The 13,831-nt window shown below is 46.1% G+C and overlaps 1 long non-coding RNA gene across 2 annotated transcripts; it reads right to left on the reverse strand.

Moving 5' to 3' along the window:
* Nucleotides 1–3,213: 3,213 nt before the first annotated feature.
* On the reverse strand, nt 3,214–11,313 carry Gm32841. Of its 2 annotated transcripts, none has more exons than XR_378853.1 (3): nt 11,239–11,313; nt 4,477–4,559; nt 3,214–4,017 (listed from the first exon to the last, which is right to left on the reverse strand). It is a non-coding gene; the product is annotated as a predicted gene, 32841 (long non-coding RNA). The 2 variants fall into 2 exon arrangements; XR_378854.1 differs by having other exon boundaries at nt 3,214–4,204.
* Between the last annotated feature and the right edge of the window lie 2,518 nt (nt 11,314–13,831).

Raw genomic sequence — 13,831 nt, forward strand, 5'->3', positions numbered from 1 at the left:
ACATTTTCCAACCCCTACAAGTGTACGCTGTTCCTTGCTCCACTAGGTCTACAACACCAGTTCTCAGACCTACTGGTTTATGGAACACTAAAGATGAAAAAGGGAGTGCAATTAAACTTGGACACATTCTAAAACACCATGTGTTATAAGCCGATCCTCATTTCAGAGACACTGAGTGCTGGGGAGACGGTGTTTTAAATCCCACCCCCATGTTACCTGAAGGAGCTAAAGCTTAAACTACAGCCCAGCACCTAACACACTTGGTATATTTGCTAGATGACTCCTGTTCTCTTGGTTCTGAAAACTCATTCTATATCTCTCCTTTCTATGTCTTCCTTCCTTCCTTCCTTCCTTCCTTTCTCTTCTTTCTTTTCTTTCTTTCTTTCTCTCTTTCTTTCTTTCTTTCTTTCTTTCTTTCTTTCTTTCTTTCTTTCTTTCTTTCTTTCTTAGCTTGATTGCTTGGCTTTGTCATCTCATTGTTCTTAAAGAGACCCAGGCTAGCCTTGAACCCACTAACCCAGCTGACTTGGAACTCATGATCATCCTTCCTTCTTGAGTGCTCAGAATTCTTTTTTTTTTTTCCCAGAAGAAAGGTTCAACATAAAAAAAAAAAAATTAGCAAATGCCGGGCTCCAAGCAAAGCTGTCTGTATGCGACAGCTGGCAACTAAATGAGGATCTGAGGATCGGGAGGAAGTGGGCCGAGCTCCTTCTCCATGGGCGGTACTGTCCAGAGTTGTCAGGGATAATGGTAATTTATGTTTACCTCCACACCTGCTCTCTTCCTTGCTTTGGTAAATCGCTAACACGGCTTTGGGGGGGGGGTGCTGAAATGAGAGGAAGGAAGCGTCGCTTGTTCACAGGGGCTCAGCTAAATTGCATTTGCCCTCTTTTGCATAGAGCAATAAAGTCTTCTAGAAAATGCAGCATAGATTTTTAATTTTCTCCTTGTCACTAGGTGCTGTAATCACATAATTAACCAAGTGCTAGAGATAGTCATTTATAGCAAATGGGCAAGATACAATCATAGAGGTGAAGTCACCCAGGGACCAAGCAGGAGGTTATATATGCCTCTCAAAAAGCCATACGTGGACTGACAATGTGGTCATGCCATGACTATCTGGGACCTGACACCTCAAGAACATAGTACTTCAGTAAAACAGAGGCATAAACTGGGTGTGCACTCGGTAGTTCGGTTTCGAGGCCATGAACAGACTAGTGCTGAGGACCCCAGGCCCAGCAGCTATCCTGGGATCCAGCATTCCTGTCCAACCCACAGTCACCCTGACTGCCTAAGTGCCTTTGCTTGTGTCTCCCCCTCAGCCCAGAATGCCCTTCCAGATGTTGGACTGATCTTTTAAGAACAGCCCAGATGTTTTCTTCATGGAGGCTTCTGTGCAGACCGCTGCTGTAGGCAACTGCCCGCCCTGTAAAAGAAATGCATGCTCACTTATGCACGCTCCGCTCCTACAGCCACCATCAGATGACTGACAGCAGGGACTAACAGAGCCTTTTGAGGCTCAAGAAGAGTTTGGCTTACCTACCTCCTTCTAGAGAGAAGCTCCCTCCCACCTCCCCAACACTGTAACTGGAGCAAAGATATGCAAATACCCTCTTCCTAAGATCTGTGCATAGTATGGTCATTTCTCCTCCAGGTTGGAACTGACTGGTGGCTTCCATGCAAAATACCTGTGGTGACTTGAGGCCCTCACAAGCTCAGGCCTGTTGGCATGAACTGGTTTAGTGGTGAGGCTACTCGGGGGCTTCCGTGGGATCTCACCAGGCCCCCTCTCCTTGAGATTCCAATCAGCACCAGAGAGGAAGTAAATGATTGAGAGGAATAGGTCCTCCTAGAAGTGTGGCTACTCTATGTCACCCAGGGGACTTCCCAGGGGTGTGGCTATACACCTGCGGATTACCCATGCCCTTGTGAAAGGGCATATTCCTGACCCCAATCCTAGAGTTGACCTATGAATCACTGCTAAGCTCTCCCGACACTCCATACCATGGGTCTCCTGACCCTCCATACAATGGGTCCTGCTCCCTAACTCTCTCCCATCACCGAGCTGCTGAGACCACACCCAGTCTCTCTTACAAAGAAGCTTAGATTTTGCCAGCACCTATCATTTCTAACGAGTGTTAAAATTACCAGCCTCCTCCGGCTCCCATCTATAAATACAGCTGTCATTTTGTAAAACCTTGAAGCTCATTTCTAAGATTGCTTGGATCAGTGTTTGCTCAGATTGCAATCCTAATTAGTCGCAAATAAACCGAATGTTCTTTGTTCCTGACTAGGTTGACTTTCTTCTAGGTCAGCAAAATATATGTCCCCTGAGGCTGAAACTGCACCTTCTTTCTTGCTGTATCCCCGGAAGCTAGAAAACGGCCCGTGCTTAATAAATATTTGTGAAATAAATACATCCTACAGGTTTAGAAAAATGTGGCAATACCAACCAAATGTCAAAGAACACATTCCAAGTTAACTAGACGGCACAGTTCTTCATCTATGTGACAGGGCTGGATTCAGCCACCGCCTCTCTTTCTTGCCTCCTAAGCCAACCCTGGTTCACAAGTGCTCAGCTCTTCGTCGTGGGCTTCGGCACTGGGGTGGAAGCTTCAGTGATAACAGGCTTCGTGCTCAGAAAACACTCAGCTGAAAGTATTGTCCCTCATTCACACACACACACACACACACACACACACACACTTCCATGCCACACGCTGTGGGAATAATGCCAAGCAAGATGGTTTTGAAGATCTATAGCTAAGAATGTCTGCTAAGGTCTGATTTAGAGCAATAAGGCTAGGTGTGGGGGCCCCACGTCACCAGCTCCAGCCACATCTGGGGACACATTTCTGGCACCCACCTGGTTCTACTGACCTGTCACCAACCTTGCTCGTGACTTTGATGTCCACAAATGTTAAAAAAACCAACATCTGAAGAAGGCAGCATGGTAGCCATTTTCTCTCACCAACACTCGACTGCAATAATAACCAAGGCAAAAGGGGCCATGCCAGTTAATGCCAACCTGGGAAAGATTAAGCTCCCATCATCCATCACTCCCTTTCAGGGTTTTTGCACTCAAGATTGCTTTACTTCAAAAAAAAAAAAAAAAGTACAGGTCTAATCAGTGTCAATTTTAATAAGACCGTATTTTTATATAATATGCTTACAATGATTATGCCTTCATTTCCAACCTTATGAAAAGAAGAATAGCACTCCATAGGAAATAGATGATTTATATATATATATATAAAACAAAATCTTGTTGAACAAATCAAGTCACCATAAGCAAAGGGCCAGGAGGCTTTGGGAGTGGCTTGAGGAAGGAATTTGAAGTGCCAGGATTCAGTCATGAATGCTGAACCTTCTGTAGTCACAGGAGTCCCAGAGCCAGAAGAGAACCTTTCTAGAGGATGAACATGGAAGGTCCCCAGGTGGTGGCAGGGAGCTGGAGTATGAGAAGAACCTGAAGACAGGGAAAGGCCAACCAGGCATGGCTGCCGGAAGACAGGCCCGAATGGTTTGGGAGAACCAGATCTCTGATGGAGTTGAGGATGGGTGGCAGTTAGAACTTTACAGGTGGCAACTTTGGAAGAAGAACTGGTAGCCGAGTTGTGCTTGTCCCAGATATGAGCAGATGGGCCCTTAGCCCATTCTCTGGCAGCCCCGTTCTCTGAAAGGTGTTACAGAACTGCCTTACAGCAAAAGGAGGTGATAGAGGTCACAGTGCAGATCAAGAGTTGGGTGAGGACAGCAGCTCAGGGACAGGGCAATCAATGACTCAAGCTGCAAAGAAAGGCTGGGGATACCATAGCCATAGCCTCAGCCCTTCCCTGGGTTGCAAGATGGAGGATCCAAGCAGATGGGAGACGCTTGTGCAGTCAGATGAGCTCCCACTCTGAATCCCAGACACTCCATTCCTCTGAGGTTAGAAGGCAGAGGAGAGGTCAGCCTTAGGCAGTCCACTTGATGGCAATGTGATCCATTGTAGTAGGAGTGGCAGTGTAGGGGGGGCTGGAAGTCAAAGTGCTGAAGTCAGGTGCCATTTATAGATTCCTTTCTTATAGCTCACTGGGTGTAGTCCCAAGACTCCAGTAGAGTAGAATGAAGTGAATTCAAAGGAAGCCTGTGGCCCTCTGGATTTTAATCCCCTAGGCATGTCTTTCTGACCAGCTTCACCTCCAACAAGCTCAGAGTCTCCCTGAAGAGGAGAGAAGAGCTAAGGCTTTCTCCCCACCCCATCCCTTTGCTTTGAAATTGTTTTCTTCCATGGGAGCCTGCTGGCTTTAATTAGGAGGAGTGAAGGCAGCCTGCCGACTAGAGCCAGCAGGCGGTCTCACAAAAATGTGTTCAAGCAGCAGCTTCAGATAATCAGAGGTCACCCTGTCTCTGTGTCCACAGCCTCCCCCCTCACCCCCCCCCACCCCGCCTTCCTGGCTGCTGCTTCCCCATCTTGCTGGTCTTACCACTTACCCCTAATTAGTTAGAAGGGAGCCACCAGCTCAGAGTCTGTTGCTATGGTCTTAGAAGGGGGTCCGTCTTCAAGAGCTTGAGAGCTGGCGTGGGGAAATTCAGAACAAATGAAATCATATTGCATGTGCACAATCAGCTATAATTAGACCTCTTATAAATACCTATTATATGAGTGTATTAGGGTGATAAAATCAGGTATGTTTGAATGCACTGAAACCCCAGGCCACCGAGGGTAATTTTTGTGAGCCCGAGAAAGGGATGTGCTGTGTTTAAAAGAATATTAAATGCATATTATTAAGTAAAAGAAGCTCGTCTGAAAGGCTGCCTACTTTTTAGTTAAGACTATGTGGCATTCTGGAAATGGCAAAATATTCAGTGGTTGTACCAGACAAAGAGAAAGAGGGGTGAGGAGGCAGAGGCATGGAAGGTGGGACAGAGAAACTATTGCTGGTGATACAAGCAAGGGTCTTGTCAACATTAGAGAAAGAATTTAGAGGGGACAGAGTAAGGAAAATGGAGATTACTCAAAGAGTATGGCATGGCCTGTGTTGGAATCGCTTATTTCATAGGGAAAAAACAGTAGAGGAAAGGATTATTCATAAGTGCAAGGAGGTGAAATGTATGAAATTCCAGGGGAGGGGGGTGTAGTTCTCTATGACTAGGCTTCATTTTATTTTGTTTTTCTGTCCTTATATAGAGTTATCTCGTGTGCTGTGGTGTCCAGTATATGGTGGGAGCAGGCAATTCTGTAAGGCCAATAACATGGAGATACATAGTCAGCAGTCATATGAATTGGTCATTTGTTTGAAGTGGTTTTTGTCTTTACTATTCAATTCATCTCTGTAGTGGTTTGAATGTGCTCGGCCCAGGGAGTGGCACTAATAGGTGTGGCCTTGTTGGAGAAAATGTGTCACTGTGGGGGAGGGCTTTAAAAGACCCTCCTCCTAGCTGCTTCTGAGAGTCTTGTGGCTGGCTTCAGACTGAGATGTAGGACTCTCAGCTCCTTCATCACTAAGTCTACCTGGACACTGCCATGCTTCCTAATATGATGATAATGGACTGAACCTCTGAAACTTTAAGCCAGCTTCAATTAAATGTTGTCTCTTATAAGAGTTGTGTTGGTCATGGTATCTCTTCACAATAATAGAAAAGCAAACTTTCTCTTCCAGTCCCAGGCTCTGCAGGAGCCGCGGGTTACCATGCAGACATGGCCAAGTCCAAGAACCACACCACACACAACCAGTCCCACAAATGGCATCAAGAAACCCCGGTCGCAAAGATACGAATCTCTTACAGGGGTTGACCCCAAGTTCCTGAGAAACATGCATTTTGCCAGGAAGTACAACAAGAAAGGCCTGAAGAAGATGCAGGCCAACAATGCAAAGGCAGTGAGTGCGTGCGCAGAGGCCATCAAGGCCCTTGGTGAAGCCTCAGGCCATCAGGCCCAAGATGCCAAAAGGCCCCAAACTCAACTGTCTGGCTTTCATCGCTCACCCTAAGCTTGGGAAGCAGATTCAAAGCTACATGGTCAAGGGTCAGAGGCTCTGCCAACCGAAGCCTAAGATCCAAACCAAGGCAGGGGCCAAAGCTCCAGCTAAGGCCCAGGCTTCAGCTCCAGCCCAGGTCCCCAAAGGTACACGGGCCCCTGTGAAGGCCCCATAGAAAAGGGTCCTGCCAGTGTGAAGACAGACAGACTGCTGTGACACACTTCCCTACACACTATTTGCAGATGACCAGTGTCCTATGCTGTTCTTACAAATAAACTCAGGCAAGATCTGTTAAAAAAAAAAGAAAGAAAGAAAGAAAGAAAGAAAGAAAGAAAGAAAGAAAGAAAGAAAGAAAGAAAGAAAGAAAGAAAGAAAGAAAAGCAAACTAAGCCAATTTACACAGCTCTCTCTTTCTTTTCTTAAATTGGATATTTTATTTATTTACATTTCAAATGTTATCCCCTTTCCCAGTTTCCCCTCCACAAACCCTCATCCTATCCCCCTCCCCCTGCTTCTATAAGGATGCTCACTCACTCATCCATCCACTCCTGCCTCTCTGCCCTGGCATTCCCCTACACTGGGGCATAGAGCCTTCACAGGACCAAGGGCCTCTCCTCCCATTGGTGCCGGACAAGGCCATCCTCTGAGTCATGGGACCCTCCATGTGTACTCTTTGGTGGTGGATTAGTCCCTGGGAGCTCGGGGGGGGCGGGGGGGGTGTCTAATTGTCTGATATTGTTCTTCCTATAGGGTTGCAAACCCTTTCAGTTCCTTCGGTCTTTTCTCTAATACCTCCATTGGGGACCCTGTGCTCAGTCCAATGGTTGGTTGCGAGCATCCACCTCTGTATCCACCTCTTCTCTCTTTCTTCTACTTCTAGCCACTATTCAGTTTGCATCTTCCCCCTCCCCTACCCGTCCCCTGTGTCTATTCTACCTGAGAACTACACAGGATGACAGTATAATGACAGATCCCTGTCATCTTACATTTGTCAAAACCCATCCTGTGTATACCACCAGTGAACCCTGGGGTAAACTCTGCACTAGGGAGGTAATGATGTGTCAATGTGGGTTCATCAATTGTAACAAATGTTCAGCCCTGCTAGGGGCTATTCATAGGCTCCTGTTGGCCTAGAGGGAGAAGCTGTGTGTACTGCAACGGGAACCAAGTGCTTTACTCTAAACCTACCCCTGATCAAACAATGAAGCTTTTGTTTCTATCTATCTAACTATCTATCTATCTATCTATCTATCTATCTATCTATCTACCTACCTACCTATGGAATTGTTGAGGCCCAGAGACAACAAAGTAAATGATCAAGTTTGCATAACCAGTGTGCAGTGACTGACAGAGGTCAGAGGTCAGAGTTTACATCTTTCACACCTAAATCTTATGCTTTTAAAAAAATAAGTGTGAGACAGAATACACTCCCAACAGTTATCTTCTGACCTCCATACTTGTGCCACGTGCCTGAACAAACAGATGCACACACACACACACACACTAAAATTAATTTTTAAAAGTTTAAAGCCAAGTATAGTTACACTCATACCTTTGATCTCAGCATTTAAGGTGGCAGTCAGGTAGATCTCTGAGTTCAAGACCAGACTCATCTACCTAACAAATTCCAGACCAGTCAGTGAAATTGGATATCATGCTGAACATTTGTAATCCCAGCAACCAAGAAGCAGAGACAGGAGGATTGCCACAGGTTTAAGGCCAGTCTGATCTACGTAGACCCTGTTCTACAAGACCCTATCTCATGCCACCTGTTCCTCCCCTTCATCTATCTAGATGGCACAGTGGGTAAAGGTGCCCAGTAGCATCTTCTAGTGGCAGACCAGATAAAAGGACATGGAAGAAGGAAACTTCACAGACAGACCTTGAAGCATCCAGTCCTACAGGGGATGTTGCTATCAAATCCTCCCCCCAAGGCTCAGAAAACTCTGCAGAAGAGGAGGCAGAAAGGTTGTAAGAGCCTGTGGGGATGGAAGACACCAAGAAAATAAAATCTTTGTGATGGTTTGTATATGTTTGGCCCAGGGAATAGCACTATTAGGAGGTGTGGCCTTGTTGGAGAAAGTGTGTCACTGTGAGAGTGGGCTTTAAGACCCTCATCCTAGCTGCCTGGAAACCAGTGTTCTGCTAGCAGCCTTCAGTTGAAGATGTAGAATTCTCAGCTCCACCTGCACCATGCCTGCTGGATGCTGCCATGCTCCTACCTTGATGATAATGGACTGAAACTTTGAACCTGTAAGCCAGCCCCAATTAAATGCTGTCCTTATAAGAGTTGCCTTGGTCATGGTGTCTGTTCATACCAGTAAAACCCTTACTAAGACAGTCTTCTAGATATACCAGGACCAACACATATACGAGCTCACAGAGACTGTGGCAGCGTGCACAGGGCCTGAATGTTCAAGCCAGGTGAGGTCCCAGTGCTGAGAGGGGAAGTGAACACAAATGTGCATCCCTAATCCAGAAACTGTCTCCAATTAATAACTGCTAGTAAAGGAAAAATCAGTTTTCTTCAACAGAGTCTCAGTGGAGATACAAACCACCCTTAAGACCAGGCTCCATGCCCAGCTGTAAATGGGCAACCCAAAATCAACTCACCGATATTTTTGGAGGGTTTTTTTTTTTAAATCTCGTAATCCTTTGACCTCCCTCCTGCTCCAGATATGTTGTTTATATATTACGTTTTCTGACTTTTTGTGAGTTTTCTGTGTGTGAATGTGTGACTGTGCCTCAGCATCTGTATGTGCTTCTTGTGCTTCTTCTTACGCTATTTTTTTTCCTATCTATTGTTCATTTGTTTTGTCCTATTGTGGTTTGTGTGTTATTATTTCCTCTTATTTTATTTTATTTTTCGATGCTTGTTTGTATTCTAAGGAGAGAGAGAAAGGAAGGATATGGCTTTGGGTGCATGGGGAAGTGAGGAGGATATGGGAGGAGCTGAGAGAGGGAAAAAAACTGTAATGAAAATATACTATATGAAAATTAAGACCTATTGCAATTTAAAAAAAAATCAATCCACTCCACAGAGGGGGACAAAAAAGAAAAGGAGATGAAACACAGGAAGTGAGTAGAGAGAAAGGACTCAGCTCTTAAGGGCATTGGCTACTCTTCTAGGGACTCAGGGTTCAAGTCCACATACCCAAATGGCTGCTCACAACTCCAGCACCAGAAGACCCAACCCCCCCCCTTCTGCCCTCCACAATCTCCGTGGGCACCAGCTATGCTCAGGGTGCACAGACACACATGCAGGCAAAGCACTCAAATAATTAGAAATGAAGAGTAGGTGATTTGATTTTAACTAGAATTGAAGGGAATTACTAAGAACAGGATGGAGTAAGTGCGCAAGGAGAGGATGGCCAAGCAGATGAATTAGTAGCAGTAGATTAGTCACTCTTCTTGTCACTGGGACAAAACCCCGGCAGAAGCAACATAAAGGAGAGCTCATTCTTGCTCACGGTTTAGAGGGTGTGGTCTACCGTGGTAGGGAAGGCATGGGAAACTCCCTCTGCAGAAGCTTGCCTGCGACGCTTCACATTTCGGTAGGTTAGAAAGCAGAAAATATGGGCCTAAAACCCTCTCTCTCTCTCTCTCTCTCTCTCTCTCTCTCTCTCTCTCTCTCTCTCTCTCTCTCTCTCTCTCTCCCTCTTTCTCTCTCTCTTACACACACACACACTCACACACCCCAAACGTTCTACAACCTCCCAAAACAGTGCCACCAAGAGGAACACAGTTTTCAAACAAATGAGCCAGGGTGGCATGCAGTAGACAGGGTGGTGGTAGAGGGGACCTCTCACATTTAAACCATAATAAGAAATCAATGGGAGGAACCTTCCAGAAGAAAGGTAGAGCTGTAGAGACTGGCCCAAGGGTATAGGGGAAGCTAGAATGGCTGGAGCTGAGTGAATAACAAGCATAAAGGAGAAAACTAGGGAGCCAGGAGACAGGGCTTAATGATACAAGCCAAACTTTGCTGGCTATTGGGTAGACTTTGGTTTCACTCTTGAAACAGGAAGCCATTGGTAGGATGGACCAAAGCAGTGCCCCCAAGTGGGTTGCACTATGAATGGGTGGTCCTATTTGCTAAGAGCACACTGTGTGGGGCTATGTCAGGAAGAAGAATTTCTTAGTGATCCTTGCAGCTCAGCCAGGACAATACAATTGGAAATGATTTCCTAAGGTCTCAGTTTCCCCAATCCCATGCAACAATCAAATCCAAAGCCCTTGCAGGCGTGCTGGCCCATCCAACACCTACTGGCTGCCTTTGCCTAGACTCCTGTCCTTTCACAGGAGACACCTGCAGCTAGTTTGTGAATGATCCCACAGCCCCCTGCAGAGCTATGCTCATTATCTCCTGCCGCTTCTTCATGTCACCTCCCACTCCCTCACCCCCTCAAAACCTGTTCACTGGAGATCTGATAAACCCGACGCCAGGGAAAGTGTAAATGAGTCCGTGAAAGTTTTGAAAATGTGTTCCCTGGGGGGCGGGGGGGGCGCGAGTTTTTAAAGTAGCCCAAGTCCTAAACCTAAGGACAGATTACTAAAAGACCAGTTCACAGCACAAGGTAATTTAAGGGGTTCAGTCACACAGGGATCTTCGTTGTTCCATTGCCACCAGAGAGTACCTAAGATCCTCTGAAGGTCCTCACACTTCATGCTTGCTCACACACCAGTAGATTTGCAGGCAGAAACACACGCTGCGCCTCTGCCAAGACAATGAACAATTATACAAGTGGTCTCATTATTATTAACCCTGCACTCTGTGTTGACTTCAAAACACCAGGCTTTCAGAACTGAGGCTATAGCTCAGTGGTAGAACACGTACCTAGCATGTACAAGTTCACATTCAGTCACCAAAGGAAGAGGGGCATGGTGGGGAAGAGAAAGAAGAAAGCCAAACTATAAGAATACATTTCCTGCCATGCCCAGAATTCAACAGAGGCTCCTGTTTTATCTCCGTGAAATCAGATTGCCAGAGCAAAGGTCCCTAGAGAGCACTACCACTTTCTTATCTATTTTAACAAAGCCCCCAATAGATACAGTGTGTGTGTGTGTGTGTGTGTGTGTGTGTGTGTGTGTGTGTGTGTGTGTGTGTGTTGCCTCCAGAGTCCTTAAAGCATCTGGCCACAAGGGGTCCTCCAGATAGCAGTAGCTCAGAGGAGAAAGACCTCTCCTGCTGAGACAGCAGGCACAGCCCCTCTCCACCCCACCCCCACCCAGTAACACTCCTCCCCATCCCATGCCTCAGACACCAGCCACTCACTCAGCAAGAGGCTGACAGCCACCTCCAGCAACAATTACTGCTCCTCCATGCTGCCGCTTCTTTTTTCTTTCTTTCTTTTTTTTTTTCTTCCACCCCTTAGAGGCTGTAATGTTAAATCAATCAATCAGGTAGACCACTGGCAGAGGCTCAAGCTGCCAACTCACTCACAGGATGTGAGGGAAGCAATCACCACACACACACACACACACACACACACACACACACACACTCCTGCTTCTCGCTGCTCTGTTTGACTCCTGGTGCACTTTGAAAAGTCATGACACCGGTGCACTTCCCAAAGTCATGACACATCAGTCTTGAGAAAAGTTTGGGCTCCCTCTGGGGCTTTGCCCTGTACTTGGTAAATCTGTGATGCTCAGACAAGCCACAGGTACTCTTGAGATGATCTCTCACAGAAATGCATGAAACAAGGGAATAAATGAGAATCCCCTGTCAGACCTACAGAAAGATATGCCAACACAGGGGACAGGGACGCCTGCACCCTCAGAGGTCTTGCTGGCCAGCTAAGTGCTCGGGGTCCAACAGATTCCCAAAGAGAAACAGTGATGAATCCAGATGTCCATCTCCTGTGGAAGAACAAAGCAGAATATGGTTTGGGTTTTGACGTTGTTATTGTATATGCGTGTGGGCATGTGTGTACTTTATATAGTATGTGCTCGTGTGCACTCAGATGTGCGCTCCTGGAGACCAGAGGAGGACACTGGCTGTCCTGTTCTATAGCTCTCTGCCTTACTGCTTTGAAGCAGGATTTCTACCCTGAACTTCCGGCTCTTTGCCGAACTAGGCTGGCTCCCAGCAAACCTCCGTGATCCTTCTCCCTCCTCCCCTCAGTGCTGACGTGGCAGACTTTTCATGAGTGCTAGGATGGATCTAATGTCTAAGTATAAACTGTAAGGGCACAGCAAGTTCTCTTGCCCGATGAGCCATCTCTTTGGTCCGTTGAGTTTGTTTTTAATGAAGAAAAGGAACAAGCAACAATGTTTCAAAGTTCCAGCACCGAGTGTTCCGCTGCGGACTAACTCCTAGTCCCGTCTCTTTCTTTTATTCGTTTTTTTCAGATTCCTTTAATAGTTATTTTAGTTTGGTTGTATGGGTGAGCATCATTTGTATGCCTTGTGCCACACAGGCCAGGAGAAGGCATCCTAGAATTGGACTTACACACAGTTTTGAGTTATCGTGTGGATGCTGGGATTTATTTGGGTCCTCTGAAAAAGTAGCAAGTGATCTTAACTGCTGACTCATCTCTCCTGCCTTCTTTTACTGTCTCACAAAGTCGGACGATTAAGACATGACCTCCCTATGGAGCCCAGACCAGCTTCAAATCAGTTACCATCCTGCTTCAGCTTCCTGGGAGCTGGGATTATAAGTGAGAGCCACCACACTTGAACCCTATCTTTTGCTAATGCTAAATAACTTTGAATCTTAGGGTTTTCTCCCAAGCCCATATTAACGTTCTATTCTCATTCCGCTGACCATCTGCCCATCCTACCCACCCCGTACATATGCTCTTAATTTTTCCCACACTCCCAAGACACTGCAGAAACTCCCAAACCTTGTGTCCTACTTTGTTCTCTGTTGATGACAAAAATATCATCACTGAAAACATCTTAGGGGAGGGAACGGTTTCTTTGGCTTATACTTCCCACCACAGTCCATCCCTGAGGGAAGGTGGGACAGGAACTCAAGCAGGGACAGAGGCCAGAACTATGGGTGAACTCTGTTCAGTGGCCTGACTCCCATGATTTATTTGTTCAGCTTGTTTACTTATAAAACCCAGGACTGTTTGCCCAGAGGAGACACCACCCATAATGAGCGCTCAGCCCTCTCAAATCAAACAGCAATCAAGAAAATACCCCAACAGACATACCCACAGGCCAATCTGATGGAAGTGATTCCTCAACTAAGGTGAAAAAAAAAAACAAAAACAAAAACCTAATCACACGTTATAAAATTCCTCTTAACTCCACTGAAGTGTTGGGGGGAAGGTGGTATTTTAAAAATCATGACAGCTACTATGGTGGTAGGCGCCTGTGATCCCAGTCCATGAGAGGGGGAAACAAGAGGGTCAGAAAATTAGGGTTATCCCTGGCTACACAGCATAAACTAGAAGCTACCCTGAGCAACATGAGGCCTTGGGCCTGGAACTGTAGTGCCATTACTGGAGTGAATTCTGAGCATGCGCATGGCCCTAAATCCAATCCCAGCATCACATAAACCCTCAAAATCTGGCATGGTGACAAACATCTGTGATCTCGGCACCGGAGAGGCAGAGGTGGGAGGACCGGGAGAGAAAGGTTCAAGGTCATCCTGCACTGCAAACTGAGTTCAGCGAGTTTAAGTTCAGCCTAGAATAAATGAAGCCCTGTCTCTGAGAAAAATCATACTTTTAGTCAATGATGAAAGGACCCATACCCAAGCAGTAGACACAAAGAAACATCTGTGTAGGCTACACACAAGTAGGCTAAATGACACATCTGCATTTCAGAATTAAAAAAAAAAAAAAAAAAAAAAAAAAAAAAAAAAAACCAAGACAAGAACAAAAAACAAAACAACAAAAAACACAGCAAACAGG

This window comes from Mus musculus, chromosome 8, assembly GCF_000001635.26.
Source record: "Mus musculus strain C57BL/6J chromosome 8, GRCm38.p6 C57BL/6J".
In the NCBI taxonomy this organism is placed as follows: domain Eukaryota; kingdom Metazoa; phylum Chordata; class Mammalia; order Rodentia; family Muridae; genus Mus; species Mus musculus.